Source organism: Pelophylax lessonae (assembly GCF_965119305.1).
Source record: "Pelophylax lessonae genome assembly, chromosome: 3".
In the NCBI taxonomy this organism is placed as follows: Eukaryota; Metazoa; Chordata; class Amphibia; order Anura; family Ranidae; genus Pelophylax; species Pelophylax lessonae.
Window position 1 is genome coordinate 111,012,944 of NC_138770.1, and position 17,472 is coordinate 111,030,415.

Consider the following 17,472-nt stretch of genomic DNA (forward strand, 5'->3'; position numbering starts at 1 on the left):
AGTGAGGCCGTGACTCAAGTAAAAGCCAAGAGGGGGTTTTTCAGCATGAAAAAACATGCTGAAAAACTCGGCTTATACTCGAGCATATACGGTAAATATAAAATGTAGAAAATATTATATATACTGTTATCTTCCATAACTCAGCACTGGACCGGTCCACCAAATGTCCACTGTCTGTCCTCCTTTCACTCCTGTGTCTGCCACACCCACCGCCCTAGAAGATCCAGCCTGCCCTGCATGAGATGGAGTGCCCTGATGTCTGAAGTCATTGCGCACATCAAGGTCACGTGAGGGTGGCAGTATGAGATGGGAAAAATGCTGCCCCTAACACGCCGCAAACTGATGACACACAAATCTGCTGAAAAAAAAAATCCTGGGAGTCAATTTGCCGCCCCTCTCAAAGTTCTGCCTGGGTCCAATGGACCCAGCAGGACCCATGGTAGAGCTGGCCCTGCCTTAAATATATATATATATACCCCAAGTGAAGTTATAGGCCTCAAGTAAAACACAGAGATGAAATAAATCCTCCAGCATAAGTTGTATCTGTTTATCTGCAGTATTCTCTACATCTGTTCGAAATCCAGAATGTATAAAACTTGTCTGAGCTGTCAGAAAAAAGGAGGTTGAGAGCTGCATTTACAATCTGGAGAGCTCAGTGAGGAAAACTGAGAGCTGATTGGAGGGAAGGGACACACCCCTCTTCACTCAGCACACAGGTACTGTCAGGGATCCACTGCTATACACAGGCACAATGGTGCCGCAAACCGGCGAACGCCTATACGCATGCGTGTACGAAGAGGTGCCTTGAATAGCTAGAGGCTACCTTAGTATAGCTAGAGGCTACCTCAGTATGGTTCCAGGCTACCTCAGTATAGCTAGAGGCTACCTCAGTGTGGTTCGAGGCTACCTCAGTATAGCTCGAGGCTACCAAATTGGCCTATTTAAACACAGCTGTCACTACAGGAAGTTGCTGTGTTATCTTCAGCTCTTCCTTGTGATCCTGTGTTCCTGCGTACCTGTTGTTCCTGATTATTTGACCCGGCTTCCTCTTGACCTTGCTACTTGCTGCCCGCCCTGACCTTTGGCTCGTCTGACTACTCTCTTGTCTGCTTCTCTGCTTCTGGACCAGAACCTGCGCTCTGCCTGGCTGGGTGATCCTGGGGACCGCGACCTGGTGTTAGCTTGCAGCGTAGTCTATCCCCACCATTAGGGGCCCTGGTGAAAACCAGCTAACACTTAGACTCCGCACCTCAGGTGAACCTGTGTCCTTATCAGAGTGCTTACCTTGGTGTCCATCCAGCGTCCAGCTCTGCAACCACGGCCTTCTCATCAGGTGAGAGTTCTCTCTATTAGTCAGGCTCCACCTGCCATCCTGACAGGTACAGAGCTGAGGCTGTCAATCACAGGCTGTGCGCTGGAGATCCCTCCCTGGTCTCCTTTTTTGTCTTGGAGTTGGGAAACCTTGTCAGAAGAGACTCATGCTGATAGCAGATGAAGGAGGCAGCAGACAGAATTGACACTCATTGCTCCTAATGGAGACAAGTACATACTATAGGGATATGTTCTGTTCATATTTCGTGTCTGAGGTTTACAACCACCTTTAAGGGCAAAGAAAGGAGTGGTAAAGTGGAACTCCAGGTAACTACACAAATGAAATGCTGTTTTACTTGACAAAGCACTGTATTTTAATCCATCCATTTCTGAGATAGACACATCTTTTCCACACAGCATGTACATGTCAGGCAAGACGGAAGACCTGATTATTCAGGGATGTTTATAAATGGCGGCTAGTAGACAAGGTTTTTAAACATTATCCAGGCTGCTACAACAGCCAGGAGTTGGTTTTTATTTGCAGAGCAGGCATTTCAGGTCTTAGTGATTCAAGAGTTTTTATAGCCTGCCTTAGGGAATGGCCCACCAGGGACTGGTATGGCAGGTTGGACAGAGGGAGCCCAGCAAACGTCAATGGGGAAGAAGCTAATGAAGCACAATCTACACTTTATTAGCTTCAAATGGAAGGCAGGGGAGAAATAAGAGGTCTAATAGACCAATTTGCCAGCTTGGAGATGCCAACAAAGTGTTGGCGTCTCTCCCCCAAAACTTGATGTACATTTATTATACCCACATCTGTTTAACAATGACAATCTGGGGCAAGGGCAGTGCTGGGTGTTCATGTTATTTACTCAATGAATGTTTTTACTAAAACCACTGCAGCTATAGCCTTTCTTTGCACCAAGTCCTAAGGAGGCTGGCAGAAAGGGGCAACCGGCCCCTTATGACATTAGACCCCAATCCAGCAAACACTTTTTAGGCTTTTATTACATCAGTTTTATTTATCCCCTTACCTACCAAGGTACAATATAAACGTCCTGGTGTTCAAAACACGCTCAAGACTGCTGCTGCAGCTGTGAGCTTGGTATGGATTTTCTTCAGTTGTCATGTCTAATTTAATACAAGTTTTTTTTTTTTTTTTTAATATATATATATTTTTTTAAAAACTGTAAATTTCAGTACCAAAGTTTTAATTTCAGTGCACCACTATCGAATATGTAAACAGTGGTTGCACCACACGTGAGGTATTACTGTGATTCTAAATTATCCAGTTGCCGACTGCCTCCTGTATATTTACTGTGGCAGGCTGGCTCGTACAGGCAAAACGACGTAGATCTATGTCGCTCGCCTAGGAGGGGCTAGGGGGCGGGCAAGCGTGCGCAGCCAATGGCGCAATCCTGCCTCCGATTGTCAGCGGGGAAGCCAATGCCTGACATCTGCAATCGCTCCCCACTGAGAGAGGAAACACAGCCGATCGTCCTTCTCCCTGGGATGATCACAGTGCTCATGTAATCCTGCTATATAGGATCACATGTCTCTGATCATTTCAGAAGCCCAACCCCCATACAGTTAGAATCACTCCCCTAGGGTCACACTTAACCCCTTGATCACCTATACTGTTAACCCCTTCCCTGCCAGTGTCATTATTACAGTAACAGTGCATATTTATAGCACTGATTACTGTGGTAATGTCACTGGTACCCCCAAAAGTGTCAAAAATGTCAGTTAGGGGTCCGATCTGTCCGCCGCAATGTCGCAGCCCCGCAAAAAAATCGCAGATCGCCGCCATTAAAAAAAAAACATTAAAAATGACATAAATCTTTCCTGTAGTTAGTAAAAGCGATAACTTTTGCGCAAACCAATCAAAATACATTTATTGCAATTTTTTTTTTTTTTTACCAAAAATATGTAGCAGAAAACAAATCTTGATTTTTACATTTTTTTTGTGGGAATGTCATATAGCAGAATGTGAATTTCTTTTTTTTCCCCAAAATTGTCGCTATTTTTTTGTTTATAGCGCAAAAAAAATCAAAATTGCACAGGTGATCAAATACCACCAAAAGAAAGCTCTATTTGTGGGAAAATCTTATTTGGGTACAGCTTTGCACGACCGCGCAATTGTCCATTAAAGTAACGCAGTGCCAAATCGCAAAACAGGGCCTGGTCATTAAGGGGGCAAATCCTTCCGGTCTTAAAGTGGTTCATCTCCTGTAAAGGCTTTTAGAGCATCACCTATGGAAAATTTTGGGTACCAGAGTTTTTCACAAATTTCGAGTCTTGAGATGTTTGGTATTTATTTACTCCCCATCAAAAAAAAAAAAAGGATATGTTATTGTGTTTTTGTGTAGTAAAATTTATTTTAGTGTATCTTTTCTTAAAAGTATCCTTTTCCCCAAAGTATGCGTTTGAAAAACAGTAGATCATGTAACATAAAACATTGCAACTGTTGCCATTTTATTCTGCAGGACCTCTGCTTTCAGAAAATTAGGAAGTGTTTGGGGGTTTAAAGACATTTTCAGGCAAAAAATAAAGATTTGGACTTATGTGTTAAAAAACTGCCCTGCTAGGAAAGTAAATAAACCATATGTCCATTGTAAGCACCCCTGCCATTGTAATGTTTTTTTTTTTCCCAATCCCTGTACTGTCAATTTTTCTGGTCTGTACATAAATGTGGAGAAACAAAAAAATAAGCGAATGCCCGTAAAAAAAAAAAAAAAAAAAAGGAATTCTTGAATTTTATTTTTTTTTATAATATCATTATAGTCACCAGAATACACTCTTTTTCACTATAGTAGTCCTTTAAAAAAAAAAAAATCAGACATTACTTTACAGGGATCCTGCGGTCTGGAAATAAAGCAGTTGGCTGCTGAACATGGAGTAATGGTTTTCCTACAAGTGGTATATGATGTACTGTAGTTGGAATCCTTCCTGTACACTCATTAAGGAGATTATCTTAGGAACTCGAGAATGGAGTTACTGGTATACGACACTGACACTTTCAATGATGAATTTCCTATTGTGAAACCAGATTCAGCCTTACCTTGTCACATCATTAAAGGGAAATCTTACACTTCTCATAGGGAGGGTAAAGGAAACTCTAGACAGGATATATTTCACCTGGAAACTGAGCTTAACACAAATATTCAAGAAAAACATTGGTCTAGTTGTGAATACATTAAAGTGTATGTAAAGCCAAAAAACTTTTTGGATAGAGTAGGGAATGGTTAAAGCTGAACTCCAGATATGGCATTTTTTACATAGCTACATTGGTCCAACTTGGAGCAATGTAAGTATGATAGTTGTTCTTAACAACTATACAATCATTATTGAATATTGTGTTTAAAGCTTTGTTAGTTTAATATTATTGATCACTGTTCCATCTTCTATATAAAAAATATTTTACATTTTAATTTATTTTTACATATCTTAACATTAGAATAAGTTCAGTTTTTTTTATTTATTTTTTTTAATTGTCTGTGTGTGGATTAATTCATTATATTTGTCTGGTATTATGCATTGATTTTAATAGCAGGCTGATAGCTTGTTTTTTATCCAATAGATGAGGCTGTCTGGTGGTAATGTTTGTTCCGTGCGAGCATTCCATGTGACATTTCACGTGAGGGTGCCCACTTGTTATATTTATCCTTTTTTTGGTTTAGGGTGGTTATTTATTTATTTTTTTTATTTTTTTTCCTAGTCTGTACTTTTTACCATGATGATACTGGACACTGGAGCCAGCTATTTTAATGTATTTTTTGTAAGTTGTGGTGTTCCTGCAGGTCTTCTATTCCAATTTTCATTATGATTCATTTGATTGTGATCTTGTCAATATGATCTTTTAAGATTATATAGGTTTTATTCATTTTTAGGGATACCGGCTTTATTTACATGTAACTATGTTTGATCTTGTATCCTTTTATGTTGATTTTATTTATTTTTGCTATTACCTAAATGTCCACTAGGTGGCTTGCTTTAAGGTTTTTTACAAGTGTTCCTTCCTTTGTTTCCTTGTCCACTGCATTAAGGGCACTTTTCTAGGAATTAAGATGGCATTTGTGCCCAATTTAAGGCAGTGGTTGTGATGCCATGCCTCCCAGACCAACCCCCAGACGACTTCACATATGACGAAACATGTAGAGCGTGGTCTACGGCGGTGAAGACATCATGCTTCTCGATTCTGGTTGGAGGGCCGTTGGTTCCCTCCCAGAAGCCAGGTTAGGGGAGCGAAGCCCGCAGGAACGCCACAGCACTATCTCTTGTATGCTTGTCAATGTTCAACTTCTTGTAAGTGCAATCGATCTTTTACCCATTAAATGTGAAGTCTTTTAATGCACTATGGGAGCATTTCTTCTTTGACTTTCATGATTCAGACCAGCATTTCAGTCAGATAATACACCGAAGGACCATTGCTGAGACAGACAGTCTAGAAATCAGCGGACCTGCATCCAAAGAGGCATCACAGACAATTTTTAGCCCCTGGACCAACTGATCCGCCGGCTCCACAAAGGCAGGGGGAAGCTGTTCCTCCTCCAGGTCCTGGAGTAAAAGTTTAGCCCATTCGGTCAGTTTGCGACACCAGGGCAATATTAAATATTGGCCTAAAAGCCGAACCAGCCACAATGAACATATGGCGGGCCAGAGCCTCTGACCTCCTATCAGTCGGATCCTTAAAGGCCAGGGACTCCTTTACAGGAATTAAGGTGGGACCGTCCACTTTTTAAGCAGGGAATCCTCATAAGGATACCGCAGCGCAAAACACTTAGGGATTGCAAAAGTGCGTTTTGAACAACCCCACTGTTTAGTGAAAATATTATTAAAGTAAGCAGGAAAGGGGAACACCCTCACCGCCTTGGAGGGCTTGTGAGTGCCAAAAGGGACCGGCGCCTCCGACGCAGCATCAGCTGCATCCTCAATCCCAAATGCTTTACGCACTGACACAATCAGGGCATCACATATAGCCTTTTCATGTACGGCTAGAGGAGCAGAGGAATCATTCTCACTATCTGAGCAGGGTGCGAGGAGGCAGACCCAGTAGGGTGGCATGCGTCTGTGGCGGCCGAATCAGGTTGAGGATTTGATGAGACAGATGAAGCAGGTGAAGGCGGGGGACGCTTTTTGCTTGCCCAGTTTCCCAGGACCAAATCCACCTTGGACACTAAGAACTCCAGGAACGCCGTCAGCGCAGTCAAGGATTGTTGGGACCCGGAGGGTTTGGCAGCCTCTGAGAGGGGATCAGGTGGGGAAATGTGCTCCAGGGACTCCATTAGTGAAAAGGGGACCCACACAAAAAAGTGTATAACACTGCTAGGGACACCTCCACCGCGCTGGCGGTACCACAAGGCCCAGCACAGATCACTACCGCTGCTATAGCAGGGAGAGAACCCCACAAAAAGACTCACCACTACCGATCAGGCACTTACAACACCCGGCAAACTGCACACCATGCGGTGATCAGGAAGAGAAAGATCCAGGAGTCCGCACTATGGGATGAGGAGGGGCTCCCACTGCCGAATCACTGCACATACAGCTCCAAAAACATGGCCGCTGCTATTTTCAATGAGAAACCTCAAGAAAATGGCCACTGAGACTGCACAAACATGGCCGCCGATCAGTAGTACCAAAGGCTACACTAAAAAGGCGGCCCCTACGGTACTACGTGGCTCTCAAGGGCCCAGGGGGACCCAGGAGCTCCGACCACGATCCCAGCAGAAAGGGAAGCCCCCACCAGGTACAGCCTCCTCCCAAAGGTTGATCGTCTGGTCACCGGCGGCGTGCCCCCCCCAATCTCATTGCCAGCTTGACACCCCAGACCGATCTAAAAGGTATGGGAGGGGAAGCGGATGTGGGCAGATGGGTGCTAACAGTCTGCAAAGCACCCCGAGAACGGAGGGGGCGCTGCATGGGAAGGAGGGGAACCCCAGGGGTCCGACCATCCCAGGGAGGACCAACGTCCACCCCAAAAACCTCCAGGGTTAAAGGGGGGACAGCTACTTACCATACCAGGAACAGGGTGGGCACTTCTTCAGACAGACCACCACTCCATCGGAATAGGGGAGGCTGTTGACCAGGAGGAACGCTGCGACTCAGGCCGAGGCCAGGTCGTATGCTCCCTTGCTAGACGTTTAACTCGCAGGCCAGCCCCCGTCCAGTGGGGCTATGTCGCGGCCGACCTAGCGCAGAGCTGAGGCCTGGGCCCGCTCGCTGGCCAGACTAGGCGATGGACTGGATGATCTAGATCCAGAGGATCTAGATGGTAGATTCTCACAGAAACAAAATAACAAAGCTAAGAAAAAAATCCAATTTTAAAAGGAAAAAATTGCCAGGACCAGTGATAACAGCAAGGAACTAGGTCCTTACTCCTGATTAGGCAGAAAAAAAAGGAATGCCTATAGCTGAGAGTGGGTGTATACCCCCCGGGACTGCCCCATAGGCGTAGTCAAGCTTTTTCCTGCCTAGTGTCCTACTCCTGTAGGGGGCAGCATAACCCAATGGTTAGGAAGATAAGGAGCTGTGTCCATCAATGAACAAAAGAGAAATTATTGTAGTAGACATCGCTACTCCAGTGATCTCCACTTACTTCCGGGTCCCGTGCCGAGCGGCTGCCCTGCTGCATAGTGAATACAGATGCACACTTGGCATGGGCGCCATTCAGAGAACACTGCATTTTCTCAATAAATGCAAAGTTTTTTCTGATTGGATGAGGTGAAGGTTCTGACATCACTGCCCTGCCTCTCGTCCTCATGCAAGCAGTGAATGCTTTGCATTTATTGAGAAAATTTTACATTTACATGTAAAATGGCCCCCAGTTTCCACAGGGATCCCACAGGTACGGTGGATAAACATTTGGTCCAAGCTGAACAAAGATAAATGTGAAAATTTCCATACCTGGAATTTATCTCTAAGACCCTGGTCAGTTTTTTTGTCTGCCTGTTCTCATGAAATTTTACTTCCTTTCCCATAAACACAGCAGAATGTAAGTGAAGACGTCTCCAAAAGAACCAAGCAGCGGCTGCAGCTTTGGGAACATGGTACATGTTCCACCCTAAAAACAGGCAGAATATGTAACATGTTCCCAAAGGTGAACTTATCCTTTAACCCCTTCCCAGCCAGTGTCATTAGTACAATGGCAGTGCATGTTTTTAGACCCCTAACTGACATTTTTGACACTTTTGGGGGACCAGTGACATTACTACAGTAATCAGTGCTATAAATATGCACTGTTACTGTAATAATGACACTGGCAGGGAAGGAGTTAACACAGTAAGTGATTAAGGGGTTAAATGTGTACCTAGGGGTGTGATTCTAACTGTGGGGGCGTGGCTTGTGAAATGATCACAGAGACCTGTGTTCCTATATAGAAAGATCACATAAGCTCTGTGATCATTCCAGGGAGAAGAACAGTCAACTGTGTTTACAACAGCTGCCCGTCATCCTCTCTCAGCGGGGAGCGACCGCGGGTGTCAGGCGGCAATCAGAGCTGCCTGCCCCGTGCATCCGAGTCCCTGCTGCCGCCGCCGGCATGCGCTCGCTCCCTAGCTGCAGGTGCGCGACCAACGTATACCTACGCAGGAGGGCCGCCTTTCTGCAGTATAACTGCGAAAGGCGGTCGGGAAGTGGTTAAGGTAATGAGTGCCAAAAAGCAAAACATGGTCTGGTCGTGCCAAGGGGGTCAGAGGTCCAAGTGGTTAAAGCTGATCTTCAGCTTTTAGTAAAGTTCAAGTAGTTCATTTGGACCATGTTGGTCCAACCACCCATTAGCCTTACTAACAGATGCAGGGGCTTTGTGTGCACTGTATAACCTGTATATAACCTCAGCTACATAGAGTATACAGAGCGGTGATCCGGCAGTGGGATGGGGACTTCTAGTCCCACTTCCGGAAAAAAATTGAATTGGCTGGGTCAGAGATTGTGACATTATGCACTCACCTCAGTCAATCAGAGGAAGCTTTCCATTCATTCATAGACTACAAAGCCCTCTGTGAGCAGCTCTTAGCCCAACTCTATTTTGTTCTGGGAGTGAGATGGAAAGTTCCTTATATTGTATATTGTGTGCACAGTAGCTGAGGTAGCATACATTTTTCAACAGTGCCCCCAGCCGCTGCATCTGTTAGTGAAGGTAACAGGTGGTTGGATAGCTTGATGCAAATAAACTATTTAAACTTCACTAAAACCTGGAGATCAACTTAAAAAAACCTGCATGTTCTTAAAGCAGTAGTAAAGTCCTCAACACAAAAAAAAGGTACTGACAGACAGTGAGGAGGCTATATGCCGACTCCTCACCGCCTTGTTTTAACCCCTAAAAGGCTGTGCCACCATGCAACAACTGCACACATTGCTTATGATGGGCGGGTGAATGGGTCACATTGGTCAGGTGGTACTGCCTGCTAAGCGAGACAGGGGCTATAATTCTTGTGGCTGTGACAGGTACATAACCCTATTCGGGTGCCTTTGCAGTTTGGGAGAGGGGCTCAACCTTCAGGCCTCATGCACACAGGACGTTATTACAGCTGCTGTTTTTGGCGTCAGACATTTTTTTCTGCAGCCAGTAAACTCCCCAGCATGTTACCCTATGTGTCCATACACACATAGGCTGTTATCAGCAGATTTTGGCAGGGGCGTTTTCTGGCTGGGAAAACCCAGAACTAGTGGGTTTGAGGTGTTTTTCAGCTGTAAAAACCCTCTAATGCTGGTCACACACTATACGAAAAATCGTTCAAACTCATTTTTGAAAAACTAATACTCGGCCGTGAGAGCAGATGATCGTGCCATCATATAATGACTGATAAATAGTTCAATGGACATAAATAATCAGTTTTTTACATATACCTAGTGCAAACAGTTTGGACGAGAAACACATTAATTTTTCAATTTGTCGTTCATTCGGCAGAAAATTTCCAAACTTGTCCATTTTTTGGCTCAAAAAAATCAATTGATTACCGATTTGTGCCCATTAACTGGCCGAAAAAACGAACCAACTGTCCAAATGACCAAATTTCAGCCGATTTTTCCTATAGTGTATGGCCAGCATAACTCTGATAAAAGCCTAAAAACACTGAAAAACGCCAAAAAACTTGGCTATTCTGCATTTATCAGTGTTTTTGAGCATTAAGCTTTTGTGGGAGAATAATTTTGCTAAAAAAAAGTTAAAAAAACGCTACAGCTGAAAAACGCTAAAAATTGCTACTGCAAAAAAGCTGAAAAACTCCTCCTACAGCTAAAGCTTTCTACTGGCGTTTTGATAACGTCCAGTGTGCACGAGGCCTCATGTTTTTACTGCCCTTCAACCTCAAGTCAGGCTTTCAATCAGTTTAGTTAGAAACGCCTGCTGTGTATTTACATTACAGCATGGGTGTCCAACCTTTTGGCTTCTCTGGGCCACATTGAGTGTAGAGAAATTTTCTCGGGCGGCATATAAATTATATACTATTGTTAAGGTACATAAGTAATAAAATGCCGCCGCGCCCCCCGCACTAATTTAACACAACCAGAGGATGATCAAATGAAATGGAATCAGTATACAGAGGTTTACATGTTCTGAGAGATATTAAAAGGAACACTGTAACCACCATCACCACTTCTATGATTTGAAGTGGTCATGGTGGTAGGAGTCAGAAACACTGCACATGCTCCCCTCCCCTTCGAGGCAGCCTCTGCCTACTGTTAGTTGGAAGCCGCTGTGGCCATGCTCCCGACCCAACTTCCTTCCTCCCCAGCGAAAAATAAAATTGTCAGTGGGCCGCATTGCCTTCGGTTCTGGGCCGCATGCGGCCCCCGGGCCGCAGGTTGGGCATGCCTGCATTAGAGGGTTGGCAGGCTACCAAGATTCATAAATTGGCATTGCAGTAACGCCTGTAGCACGGGTAATGTGTTGGTATGATGCTGTGCCATTTATTGTAAATGGCTGCCAAACACACCTATCAAAGGATGTGCATTGCAGCACATTGCACTAGCATGGACTGCGGTGCCCTGACAAAGAATGATGCAAGCAGAAGGATGTGAACACGTGGAGAACCGCAGGTGGGTCATGATGGTCTTTCACTGTCCACATGAGCAGGTGACACATAGGAAGCTGCAAAGCTGTAATAGAAAATGGTGGCTCAGTCTTACTGGCTATGTAGTATGGTAGGGTTACCTCAATGGCCAGACTGACTACACAGAATTGCATTATTTTTTTTTTGCATGTAAAGCAGATGACATTTTGTACATCTTTGTCAACACTGTTAAATCAAATCTCTAGGCTCCTGCCTTCCCCCCTCTAATCACTGGCATAGAAATATTTAAAAAAAAAACCTCCCTAAATGCCCCTTTTATCACATATTTCTCAGTACAGGCTTCATTTAATACTAAATATGGATGTGACAAACCTATAGAAATGCAGGGCACTGGATGTGGTGGTTGACGATTATACAATGTGCTGAATATTCTAACTGTACTATCACAGTATGCTATGGGCTTGTTTATCCCACAAATGCCGGCCTTTGATGTTTACTGAAGCCAGAATAAAACCAAGCAATAAATACTCTGCTTTCAGGTGTTCAGGCTTATTGTCTGGTTCAAAAGGAAGGATGGCTGCTGGACGAAAAAAAAAAAAACATTTCTTTTACAAATGATGCAATTTTACCTAACAGTATTGTGCCTGTATAGTCCTGGCCATGACATGAACTCTGACACAGAAGCACTGATAGAAGGGCACTTTTCCTCGCTCACCGACAAAAGTGCCGCCATTTATCACCCTCTGACCACTGACACAGGAGACAATTGTGACTACTGACACAGCGGAATCATTCCTCCCACTGACCACAGAGGGCCATTTCTCTCACTGACCACAGAGGGCCATTCCTCCCACTGACCACAGAGGGCCATTCCTCCCACTGACCACAGAGGGCCATTCCTCCCACTGACCACAGAGGGCCATTCCTCCCACTGACCACAGAGGGCCATTCCTCCCACTGACCACAGAGGGCCATTCCTCCCACTGACCACAGAGGGCCATTCCTCCCACTGACCACAGAGGGCCATTCCTCCCACTGACCACAGAGGACCATTCCTCCCACTGACCACAGAGGACCATTCCTCCCACTGACTACAGAGGGCCATTCCTCCCACTGACCACAGAGGACCATTCCTCCCACTGACCACAGAGGACCATTCCTCCCACTGACTACAGAGGGCCATTCCTCCCACTGACCACAGAGGACTATTCCTCCCACTGACTACAGAGGGCCATTCCTCCCACTGACCACAGAGGACCATTCCTCCCACTGACCACAGAGGACCATTCCTCCCACTGACTACAGAGGGCCATTCCTCCCACTGACCACAGAGGACTATTCCTCCCACTGACTACAGAGGGCCATTCCTCCCACTGACCACAGCGGCATCATTCCTCCCACTGACCACAGCGGTATCATTCCTCCTACTGACCACAGGGGCATCATTCTTCCCAGTGACCACAGCGGCATCATTCCTCCCACTGACCACAGCGGCATCATTCCTCCCACTGACACAGGAGCATCATTCCTCCCACTGACACAGGGGCATCATTCCTCCCACTGACCACAGTGGCATCATTCTTCCCACTGACACAGGGGCATCATTCCTCCCATTGACAAGAGGGGCATCATTCCTCCCACTGATCACAGTGGCATCATTCTCCCCACTGACACAGGGGCATCATTCCTCCCATTGACAGAGGGGCATCATTCCTCCCACTAACCACAGAGGGCCGTTCCTCCCACTGACACAGGGGCATTATTCCTCCCACTGACACAGGAACATCATTCCTCTCACTGACACAGGGGCATTTAATACTACATTGGCCACTGACACAGGGGCATTTAATACTCCACTTACCACTGATACAGGGACATTTAATACTCCATTGACCACTGACACAGGGGATTTGAATACTCCATTGACGACTGACTTAGGGACATTTATTACTCCATTGACCACTGACAAAAGGGCATTTAAAACTCCATTGGCCACTGACACAAAGGCATTTAATACTCCATTGACCACTGACACAGGGGATTTGAATACTCTATTGACCACTGACTCAGGAACATTTATAAATCCATTGACCACTAACATAGGGGCATTTAATACTCCATTGACCACTGACATAGGGGCATTTAATACTACATTGGCCACTGACACAAGGGCATTTAATACTTCATTGACCACTGGCACAGGGGATTTGAATATTCCATTGAGCACTGACCCGGGGGCTTTTAATACTCTAGTGACCACTGACATAGGGACATTTAATACTCATTTGACCACTGACAAAAGGGCATTTAGCACTACATTGACCACTGACACAGAGGCATTTCATATTCCATTGACCACTGACACTAAGGGCAATTATTACTCCATTGACCACTGACACTAAGGGCAATTATTACTCCATTGACCACTGACACAGGGGCATTTATTACTCCATTGACCACTGACACAGGGGCACTTAATACTCCATTGACCACTGACACTGGGACATTTATTCCTCTATTGACCACTGACATAGGGGCATTTATTACTCCATTGACCACTGACATAGAGCATTCAATACTACATTGACAACTGACACAAGGGAGTCGAATACTGCATTGACCACTGACACAGGGGCATTTAATCCTTCATTACCAATGACATGGGGACATTTAACACTCCATTGACCACTGACATAGGGGAATTTAAAACTCGATTGACCACTGACACAAGGGATTTCAACACTCCATTGACCACTGACATAGCAGATTTTAACACTCTATTGACCACTGACACAGGGCCATTTAATACTCCATTGACCACTGACTCAGGGGTATTTAATACTCCATTGACCACTGACAGAGTGGATTTTAACACTCCATTGACCACTAACACAGGAGCATTTAATACTACATTGATCACTGACACAGGGGATTTCAACACTCCACTGACCACTGACACAGCGGATGTTAACACTCTATTGACCACTGACACAGGGCCATTTAATACTTCATTGACCACTGACACAGGGCCATTTAATACTTCATTGACCACTGACACAGGGGTATTTAATACTCCATTGACCACTGACACAGTGGATTTTAACACTCCATTGACAACTAACACAGAAGCATTTAATACTCCACTGATCACTGACACAGGGAAGTTAAATACTCCATTGACCACTGACACAGGGGTATTTACTACTCCACTGACCTCTGACACAGGGACATTTATTACTCCACTGACCACTGACACAGGGGCATTTAAATCTCAAATGACCACTGACACAGTATTTAATAGTCCAGTGACTACTGCCACAGGGACATGTAATACCCCATTGACCACTGACACAGGGGCATTAAATACTCAATTGATCACTGACACAGGTGCATTTAATACTCCATTGGCCACTGACACAGGGGCATTAAATACTCCATTGACCACTGACACAGGGGCATTTAATACTCCATTGATCAATGACACAAGGGCATTTAATACTTCATTGACCACTGGCACAGGGGATTTGAATACTCCATTAACCATTGACACTGGGGCTTTTAATACTCCAGTGACCACTGTCATAGGGACATTTAACACTCCTTTGACCACTGACACAGAGGCATTTAAAACTCCATTGACCACTGACATGGGATTTAAATACTCCATTGACCACTCACACAGGGGCATTTACTACTCCATTGACCACTGGCACAGGGGCATTTAGTGCTCCATTGACCACTGGCACAGGGGATTTAAATACTCCATTGACCACTGACACAGGGGTATTTACTACTCCATTGACCTCTGACACAGGGACATTTATTACTCCACTGACCACTGACACAGGGGAGTTGAATACTCCATTGACCACTGATACAGGGGCATTTAATAATCCACTGACACAGGGGAGTTGAATACTCCATTGACCACTGACACAGGGGCATTAAATGCTCCATTGGCCACTGACACAGGGACATTGAATACTCCATTGACCACTGACCCAGGGGATTTGAAAACTCCACAGACTCGGGGGTATTTAATACTCAATTGACCACTGTCACAGAAACATTTCATACTCCAATGACCACTGACATATGGACATTCAATACTACAATGACCACTGACAAGGGTAATTAATACTCCATTGACCACTGACACAAGGTAATTTAATACTTTATTGACCACTGACACAGGGGCATTTATTATTCCATTGACCACTGAGATAGGAGCATTTAATACTCCACTGACCACTGACACAAGGGCATTTAAAACTCCATTGACCTCTGGCACAGGGGATTTGAATACTTCATTGACCACCGACACAGGGGCATTTATTACTCCAATGACCTCTAACACAAAGGCATTTAATACTCCATTGACCACTGACACAAAGTCATTTAATACTCCCGCTGACACTAAGGGCATTTATTACTACCTGTGAGTAACACTGCAGTGGTATTTTCACTCTCACTGACCACCAACATAGGGACATTTTAAGTCCTACTGATGTCTGAAGTTGGGCATTTTTTTACCCCTGCTGACGACATTTCAGTTTCAAACAGTGCAACAGTGAAATTACATTTTGTTTAAAAGGTTTTGGGAGCCCTGAGCTAGAGTTACGTCTAATTTAAAGGAATAAATGGGCTGCCATTGTTTATCTCCTGCTACTTGCCTAACAATCCGATTCATAGGCTTCAATATTTTGAGCCACTGTCCCAGATGTAGATACAGTGTCTGGCTTAACAATTCTGTCATACTGCTGCATACTCGTTCTCAGTTAGTGACTCAGAAAGATGTAAAGCCAGAGGACCGGGAAGGTCACAGCACAGATTTATCTTGCTCAGTTTGGCACTTTGTGTCATTTGAGTTCAACATGCCTGTTCCTGGAAATCTCCACTCTTATCTGAACACATGCCTGAGTTCTGCTGGACAGTTGTGTACAGTCTGAAATCTGTCCCAGGATTCTAGAGCTGCAGATTTACTCTGCTATATCTCTAGATTCATTTTCCTACACTTGGGGTCCTGGAGGACGACTGCCAATTCAGGATACTGTAATGAGTTGCAACACAATGGTTTCTTCACTTCAAAATTCACAATAAGCACTTGTTTTGTGGTCGACTAGACCTTAGGTACGCTGCTGGAGAAAGAAGTAAAGCCACCAAACCTAAAGTAGAATTCCAGCTAAAGTCTACCTAGTCTTAACAATGCTCCATCCCCCTACCGTACACTTATACTAACATGTATAAAAAGATGTATATAGTCCTTTTCAGCCCATTCTGGTCTGGTCACATGATACTCTGCGTCAACTTGCGGCGGCTGCAAAGTAAGAGAGAGAGCACTGGACAATGGCTGGGAAGCCGGGAGTGATGACATCACCCATAGGCTCCCATGCTGCAGCCGGTGTCAGTGATCTCTCCTCTCCCATGCAGCCAACACTGTCTGACATAGGGGAGCTGAATCATGTGACTGAACCAGCGGGCTAAAAAAAGGTAAATATATACACTTTTTTTTTTTACACAGGTTAGTTAGTATAGGTGTTAGGAAGGGGTAGGGAGCATTTTTAAAACTAGTTAGAATTTGGCTGGAATTCTACTTTAAGGTAGACTTTACAGTTAATTCACAAGTCTGCATGAAATGCAGCAGTGATATACAGCAAGAGTATGATAAATATAAAAAATAAATAATTAAATAGCAGTGCTTGAGAGTTTTGTAAATTAATTATATATATATATATATATATATATATATATATATATATATATATATATATATATATATATATATATACATACATACATATACACACATATACATATACACACACATACATACACATACATACATATACACACGCATCTATAAATTTACAACATTGAACACTGCACAATGACCTTGCTCAATGACTTAAGTGACTGATGTCATCAGTCATTAGTAGACAGGAGGAAGCATTTCCTTAGTCTCCTCTCCCCCAGTGATCAGACCACAACATTGTAGCTTTATAGCACATTACAAAGTGAGAGGCCGCAGTAGTGGCTGATCTGTGTCAGACATTTGTGAACACAAAGCCTCAGGATTTACATGATTGTGTCATGTCTGAGCCAGCATTTCAGGCCAGAAAACAGATCTTGACCCTGGATGATGCCTAAA

General features: G+C 44.4%; 1 protein-coding gene across 1 annotated transcript in view; it reads right to left on the bottom strand.

Moving 5' to 3' along the window:
* CYP39A1 (cytochrome P450 family 39 subfamily A member 1) overlaps positions 1 to 17,472 on the bottom strand; it is a 169,369-nt gene that overhangs the window by 2,516 nt on the left and 149,381 nt on the right. The gene's annotated exons all lie outside the window — the stretch shown is intronic.